General features: G+C 35.6%; 1 pseudogene; it reads right to left on the bottom strand.

The window, feature by feature from the left end:
- Positions 1-607: 607 nt before the first annotated feature.
- Positions 608-778, bottom strand: LOC131935360 (uncharacterized; annotated as a pseudogene).
- Between the last annotated feature and the right edge of the window lie 5,140 nt (positions 779-5,918).

Below are 5,918 nucleotides of genomic sequence, written 5' to 3'. Positions count from 1 at the left end.
TTCGATTATTACAGTCTTTGTTGGGCAGTGGTTAATTCTTAGTTGGTAGTTGTATTTTGAGAGTGTCAATGAGGGATGTTCCGTTGTTGAATGGGCGAGTCTGGTGTCTTGTCGTTGATGGTAGAGTTAATCGAATGGTGTAGAACTTGGAGAGGGTAGTTGAGGTAGTGTCCTTGCGTTGAGATATCGTTTTTCCTAGGTTGCTTTGCTTTATTGTTTCATTGTGGTCTGAAAGAGAGTGAGGTTGTGTCGTAGGGGTGTTCTTGCGTAGTCGAGCAATTAAGGCGGGGGAGATGGCGTTAAATAATGTTTAATCTTCGTGATATTGCTGTGTCGAGGATTGTAGATGTGAAAAATTTGAGCTTGGTCAAGTAGTTGAAATGGGCAAAGTGAAGCTGGTGATGAGTGTTTATTTTGGGTAAGTTGAGTAGTTGGTCTTTGAGAGATGGTTAGTTGATTTGCTGGTATTTGACGGAACCTCCCACCTAAGATTTCTCCTAGATGGATGTCGTCAAGCTGAAAAAATATAAATTTAGCCACTCGTGCATTTGAAGCCACCCAGTACAAGTACTGGGTGACTCATCTCGATGGAATGTGCACTTCAAGGGATGTGTGGGCGCATCCCCACAGCGATCGATGGTGAGATTTGCACTTGATTGATCACCTCTCGGCTCCGGCAGCCAGCCCTAAAAGGGGCTGACCAACCAAATGACTAAGATTTATGTAGATCCATATCAGATACTACACTTTGATCTTAGCCAAAAGGCCGAGATGCGATCGTTACAAACATAATTATCATTTTTTTTTTTTTTTTTTTTTTTTTTTTTTTTTTTTTTTTTTTTTTTTGTATTTATATTTAAAAAGAAAAGATAGCAATAATTTTATTGACGCTAGAATAACAGCAAGAACGTTAATACTATATCAGGTACACAGTATATGACAAATTATATACCATCTTTGAATGGTTCTTATGCTTTAAAATACAAAAAAAAAATAATTATATTTATAAAATAAAACATATCTCTTAAATAATGTATACGAACGTAAATGTTTTAATTAGAAAATCAATAAAATAATGTAATAAATGTATACCATATTTGCATTGTTTAGGTACACGTTAATCAACAAAAGAATCGGTAAGTTGTTTCCCTTATAAAATGTAAATTAAGTTACGTCCCATTGATTTATCATATTTAAAGAATATAATTCTAATATAAGTCTTTCTCTTAATTTGTGAGAGCAGCACAGAGATATGAGGCTGAACAATTTCATTTTATTTAATAAGAATGTGGAATGTATATGTGGAGTGTATATGGAATAATTACATCAAATAATAGCAACAATATTATTCATGTTTGCTTTGTTTATTTTCCTATTCATTTAATAAGGAGTAGTTTCGAAAAGTCGTCCGAACATTTTACGTAAGTTTACTTACGTGTTTATGTTAAAGTAATACTTCTGAATTTTTTTTTTAATTAATTAAATACTTATTTTAGGTTATCAATTAATTAACTAATTTTGAACTTAAAACTTTTTTTTTAACTGCGGCAATCAAATGCAGTTTCTGTATAGTGTACTTGCCTGTGGCGCTTTTTTTGCCGGTGTGAACTGTTTTAACGTGACAGATGCTGCACTGTTTGAGACTTGTGTGTTTTGTTCGCTTGAGCCTCGACTTCCGTGGGTGTTGTATACTTCTTGGTGCAGAACTTGCATTGCGAGATGTCGTGGACTATCTTTATGGTCTTTAGAGCCTTTGTTGTTTTCCCTAACTCTGTGGGGCTGAGTTCATTTTTTTTGGTTAACGTGTTGATGTTTATTTCCATTTCCGGGTTGAGGCTTGGTGTTGCAAAGTTTTGATATGTTGTTGTTGATTCTCCAACTGCTGGCTTCGCTGCAGTCGTAACTGGAGTTGCTTGATGGCTCGGCGACTTTGGGGATTCCGTAGGTTGCTGCGGTGTGGATGATCCGCCTGGTGGCTCTGTTATAATCGTCAGTGAAATTGGTTGTTGGTCCCTCGGTTACTGCGATGCGGGTAGTCCTGTATCCTGTGTTGTTCAGTGATTTGCTTCTTGGCAATACAATACAAAAAAAAAAATTAAATAATTCGAAATCGACGGTCGAAAAGACGAGTTATTGTTAAATATCAGTCACAGATGATATAACAAAATATATAACATATTTAAATGGTTCTTTTGATTTTTAAATACAAATGCAATTTAGTTCTATGTTTATATTGAATGTTATTTCCATCTGAAGATATCTAATTTGATATACCGGAAGTTAGGTATAAAAACAATAATGGTGATTTAATAGAAGAAACACTTATCTAGCTTCACTATCCAAGTGTATATTTTTATATGCTAGAGTGAAATTGTAAAATTACTGTGGTGTACGCTTTAACATACTTTTTTACAAAAATGTGTACGTTTGATTTGTAGGCGTGATTTAATTATTTTATTTCTCATTTCTGTGAACTTCACGATCCTCGTGTTTATATTCATCGCATTTCTTGTACAAATAAGGAACATCCGTTATAGCATTTTTTTAAATTTATAGTTTAACATCAGAAATAGTAATTATATTTTCTTTAAGTCAAATTTGGTTCAAGAAATTATTTGCTATTTCTATTGATCATAGAAACTATTTTTTCTAGTTAATGCTCAGCATTGGTATTTAATGTCTTTGAAAACACGGCGTCGTATAGTTGTTAATTAAAGTGTAGACTTGTACATACAGTGGTACCTCAACATAAGAGAGCCCCAATATAAGAGACTGTTGAGGAGACGAGCTGTTGAGCAAGCTAAAATGTGCTTTGTCACACAAGCAAAATTTGAGATACGAGTAACCCGATTAGCGAGTGTAGATGTTCGTGGAAAAGAAACTGCGCGAAAAAAGTTGCAACTAATTTGTGTAAAGGAGCTTTTTGTTGACACTTACCTAACTCAAATTATTTTACTTTATTATTAAATACATGCAACTTTTGTTTTATATACCAATAAAAATAAACGTAAGACTCTAATACAAGTTTTAAAAGCGAACTCATTGTAAACACAATATAAGACCGTCCACTTTTTGCATTCTTTATTATCGGCGTGTTTATATATAAGCATATTATATTATAAGGTACGAAGTGTAACTGATAGCATTTGTGTACATAGTTATTTTTAGACATGGGCCTATCAACTTCCAACCTTTAACAAAACATAATATAGCTATAACCTGTTAATGGATTTTTATTTAGCAAAAACCAATTATTATTGATTACAGATAAACCTCCAAATATTGTGTTGGATGCGTGGTATTGAAATCATTGATCACATTAAATAATGCATTATAATCCTAACTCTTATTTTGCACCTAACACAATAAGTACCATTATTTATCTGTTTAGGTAAATTTGGAAATTATTATGAGTAACTTAGTAAAACATATCTTTATTTTGTATCACATGAGAATATTGTAGCTAAAATAAGTTGCTAAAGCAGTTTTCCTAATGGGATTGACACAAGTGTGTATTTCTTGAACTTGCTTGTTGTAGTAAGTTTCTGGTAGCTAAGAGATTTATTAAAAAAACTTATACAAGCACATACATTGTCCAGTGATAGTTGTTCTCTTAGCCGCACTGCATGGAACAATACACTTTTTACCCACTTACATTATTGTGATTACTAAAATATATACCAGGTAATACCCAAGTATTGTAGCTGCTGGAATATTTACAAATATTTACATCACTAACATATCGATGGTCTCGGTCGCAAACCGTCTAACTCCAAAAATGTAAATTTTACAGGAGAGACAAAAAACTGATTATTTCTTTGTTGATCATTCTAATACACAATTTTTTAAATCATATCTGCGAAGAAACTCTCTACTGACTATACTGTAGAGTTTTAAAATGGGTTTTGTTAATATTTACAAAATTATAGCAGGTTTTAAAAGATAGACTGTTTGCTCGGTCTAAATTTCTCGGTGCAAACCGTCTAACTGTGCGCGCGCAGACTTAGCTGTTTTGAGCCGAGAATTTCGGTCGCAGCGCGTTCGTTCGTTTTGTCCAATGAACGTGTTTTAGTTATGTTTATGTTTTTAAGTTATAATTAACACTTCATAATATTTAGATTATATTTTTGGGCTCATATTTTATTTATTTGAGTTTATTCTACTTTATTGGGTCAGTTTAATTTTAGTAGAGATGTTTTAGTATCGCTTTCGACTGTTTATTAATTATGTCTGTATTTAGCACTAGACTTGTTAACTGTTGAAGGTTATGCTTTATTTATTACATCTTTCTATTCTCAAAGTTTATTTTACTAAATCTGGTGGGTGTTGGGTTTGTAGAATATTTACTTATTTTACAAAATGTAACAAAAAAATGTGTTTATTTTTAAAATTTATTCCTTAAATAAACGTCACATGGAAACATTGAAATGGCAACATATTTTTAGAATCATGCAAATCATCATAATAATGTGTATTTATGACTTGCTTTTTGGTGCTCATATATGACAACTTTTATTTTTTTCGGCTGTTGCACAACTTGTCAGGGGCTACAGATGAGATCATAATCTTACGACCCTAGCTTAGCAATTGACAGCTATCTGCTAATTCACTTTGAAGTAGATAGTAGCATCATGGTTGTACTGCAGTGCACGAATATCTGTCGCATTTAATTCTTGATAGGTCTGACTGGTCTTTTGAGAGCGGCTGGTCTCTTGTATGGTAAGACTGGTCTTTTTGAGAGAGGCTGGTGTCTATTGCCTGTTATGTGAGGCTGGTCTATTGTATGTTGCGACTGGTCTTTAGAGAAAGGCTGGTTTCTTGTATGGTAAGAATGGTCTGTTGAGAGAGTTTGGTCTTTTGTATATTGCGACTAATCCGCTGAGAGAGACTTGTCTCTTGTATGGTAAGAATGGTCTATTGAATTAGGATGGTCTGTTGAGAGTTACTGGTGTCTTAAATGGTTAGACTAGTTTGTTGAGATATTCTGGTGTCCTGTATGGTAAGATTGGTCATTTAAGAGAGTTTTTTGTGTGTTACGTCTGGTCTGTTTTGAAAGGCAAGTTGAGAGATGCAGATTACTTGTATGGTAAGACTGCTCTGTTGAGAGAGGCTGGTCTGTTGAGAGATGCTGGTGTCTTGTATGGTAAGACTGGTGTGCTGAGAGAGGTTCGTGTCTTGGATGGTAAGATTGGTCAGTTGAGAGAGTTTGGTCTTGTATATTACTACTGGTCTGCTGAGAGAGACTGATCTCTTGTATGGTAAGAATGATCTGTTGAGAGTTGCTGGTCTCTTTTATGGTAAGATTGGTTAGTTGAGAGAAGCTGCTCTGTTGAGAGAGTCTGATTTGTTGAGAAAGACTGGTCTGTTGAGAGAGGCTGGTCTGTTGAGAGAGGCTGGTCTGTTGAGAGAGGCTGGTCTGTTGAGAGAGGCTGGTGTCTTGTATCGTAAGACTGGTCTGTTGAGAGAGGCTGGTGTCTTGTATCGTAAGACTGGTCTGTTGAGAAAGGCTGGTTTGTTGAGAGAGGCTGGTCTGTACAGAGAGGCTGATCTGTTCAGAGAGGCTGGTCTTTTGAGAGAATCTGGTCTGTTGAGAGAGGCTGATCTGTTCAGAGAGGCTGGTCTTTTGAGAGAATCTGGTCTGTTGAGAGAGGCTGATCTGTTCAGAGAGGCTGGTCTGTTGAGAAAGACTGGTCTGTTGGGAGAGGCTGGTCTGTTGAGAGCCTAGTCTGTTGAGAGAGGCTGGTCTGTTGAGAAAGGCTGGTCTGTTGATAGAGGCTGGTCTGTTGAGAGAGGCTGGTCTGTTGAGAAAGGCTGGTCTGTTGAGAGAGGCTGATCTGTTCAGAGAGGCTGATATATTGAGAGCCTGGTCTTTTGAGAGAGGCTGGTATGTTGAGGGAGGCTGGTATGTTGACAGAGGC

Source organism: Physella acuta, unplaced genomic scaffold (assembly GCF_028476545.2).
Source record: "Physella acuta isolate Inbredline_101_S28 unplaced genomic scaffold, ASM2847654v3 ptg000142l, whole genome shotgun sequence".
Classification (NCBI taxonomy): domain Eukaryota; kingdom Metazoa; phylum Mollusca; class Gastropoda; family Physidae; genus Physella; species Physella acuta.
Note: the sequence above shows the minus strand (reverse complement) of the source record. Positions and strands in the feature narration are given on the sequence as shown.